Source organism: Arachis duranensis, chromosome 9, assembly GCF_000817695.3.
Source record: "Arachis duranensis cultivar V14167 chromosome 9, aradu.V14167.gnm2.J7QH, whole genome shotgun sequence".
NCBI classification, from domain to species: domain Eukaryota; kingdom Viridiplantae; phylum Streptophyta; class Magnoliopsida; order Fabales; family Fabaceae; genus Arachis; species Arachis duranensis.
Genome location: NC_029780.3, coordinates 63,139,952 through 63,142,658, shown reverse-complemented (window position 1 = coordinate 63,142,658; position 2,707 = coordinate 63,139,952).

The window sequence follows — 2,707 nt, the reverse complement described above, 5'->3', positions numbered from 1 at the left end:
CTAGGTTACTAGTTCACTATTAATAGGATCTTTTGACATTGTATCTGTACCGGATGACACTTTACACGTTTCTTTGTGTACCTTCCACAGCATGAGTCTCTAAACCCCATGGTTGGGGGTAAGGAACTCTGCTGTGTCTTGATGGATTAATGCAATTACTACTGTTTTTCATTCAATCATGCTTGCTTCCATTCTAAGATATTACTTGCTCTTAAACCGGATGAATGTGATGACCCGTGACACTCATCATCATTCTCAACTATGATCGTGTGCTTGACAACCACCTCCGTTCTACCTTAGATTAAGTAGATATCTCTTGGATTCTTTAATCAGAATCTTCGTGGTATAAGCTAGAACTGATGGCGGCATTCAAGAGAATCCGGAAGGTTTAAACCTTGTCTGTGGTATTCTGAGTAGGATTCAATGATTGAATGACTGTGATGAGCTTCAAACTCCTGAAGGCGGGGCATTAGTGACAGACGCAAAAGAATCACTGGATTCTATTCCGGCCTGATTGAGAACCGACAGATGGATAGCCGTGCTGTGACAGGGTGCGTTGAACATTTCCACTGAGAGGATGGGAGGTAGCCACTGACAACGGTAAAACCCTTGCATACAGCTTGCCATGGAAGGAGCCTTGCGTGCTTGAAGAGGAAGACAGTAGGAAAGCAGAGATTCAGAAGATGGAGCATCTCCAAAACCTCAACCTATTCTCTATCACTGCAAAACAAGTACTCATTTCATGTTCTTTTACTTTTCACAATCAATCGTGATAATTTCTTATATCCTGACTAAGATTTACAAGATAACCATAGCTTGCTTCAAGCCGACAATCTCCGTGGGATCGACCCTTACTCACGTAAGGTATTACTTGGACGACCCAGTGCACTTGCTGGTTAGTTGTGCGGAATTGCAAAAGTGTGATTGCAATTTCGTACACCAGACAGCTTGATTTAGCTGCTTAGGCCTGGATTTTATTTTCTTGGGCCCTCCTATCCATTGATGCTCAAAGCCTTGGATCCTTTTTTTACCCTTGCCTTTTGGTTTTAAGGGCTATTGGCTTTTTTTGCTTGCTTTTTCTTTTTCTTTCTATTATTTTTGTCACTTTTTTTCGCAAGCTTTTGCTAGTCACTGCTTTTTCTTGCTTCAAGAATCAAATTTATGATTTTTCAGATTATCAGTAACATTTCTCTTTGTTCATCATTCTTTCAAGAGCCAACACTTTTAACATTCATAAACAACAAGATAAAAAATATGCATTGTTCAAGCATTCATTCAGAAAACAAAAAGTGTTGTCACCACATCAATATAATTAAACTAAATTCAAGGATGAATTTAAAACTCATGTACTTCTTGTTCTTTTGTATTAAAAGCATTTTTCATTTAAGAGAGGTGAAGGATTCATGGAATTTATTCATAGCCTTAAGACATAGTTACTAAATACTAATGATCATGTAGTAAAGACACAAAACATAGACAAACATATAGCATAAAAACCGAAAAATAGAGAAATAAGAACAAGGAATGAGTCCACCTTAGTGATGGTGGCGTCTTCTTCTTGAAGGACCAATGATGTCCTTGAGCTCCTCTATGTCTCTTCCTTGCCTTTGTTGCTCCTCCCTCATTGCTCTTTGATCTTCTCTAATCTCATGGAGAATGATGGAGTGCTCTTGATGTTCCACCCTTAGTTGGTCCATGTTATAACTCAAGTCTTCTAGAGAAGTATTGAGTTGTTCCCAATAGTTATTGGGAGGAAAATGCATCCCTTGAGGCATCTCAGGGATTTCTTGATGATGAGCTTCCTCATGTGTCTCTTGAGATCCATGAATGGGCTCTCTTATTTGCTCCATCCTCTTCTTAGTGATGGGCTTGTTCTCTTCAATGGGGATGTCTCCTTCTATGACAACTCCAGCTGAGTAGCATAGATGGCAAATGAGATGAGGAAAAGCTATCCTTGCCAATGTGGAGGGCTTTTCGGCTATTATGTAGAATTCAAGAGAGATGACTTCATGAACTTCTACTTCCTCTCCAATCATGATGCTATGGATCATGATGGCCCGATCCACAGTCACTTTGGATCGGTTGCTAATGGGGATGATGGAGCGTTGGATGAACTCCAACCATCCTCTAGCCACAGGTTTTAGGTCCAGTCTTCTTAATTGAATCGGCTTGCCTTTAGAGTCTCTTTTCCATTGAGCTCCTTCAACACATATGTCCATAAGGACTTGGTCCAACCTTTGATCAAATTTGACCCTTCTAGTGTAAGGGCGTGCATTTTCTTGCATTATAGGCAAGTTGAACGCCAACCTTATATTTTTCGGATTGAAATCTAAGTATTTCCCCCGAACCATTGTAAGATAATTCTTTGGATTCGGGTTCATACTTTGATCATGGTTCCTAGTGATCCATGCAATGGCATAGAACTCTTGAATCATTAAGATTCCGACTTGTTGAATGGGGTTGGTCAGAACTTCCCAACCTCTTCTTTGGATCTCATGTCGGATCTCCGGATACTCATTTTTCTTGAGCTTGAAAGGGACCTCAGGGATCACCTTCTTCTTGGCCACAACTTCATAGAACTGGTCTTGATGGGCTTTTGAGATGAATCTCTCCATCTCCTATGACTCGGAGGTGGAAGCTTTTGTCTTCCCTTTCCCTTTTCTTGAGGTTTCTCCGGCCTTAGGTGCCATAAGTGGTTGTGAAAAAA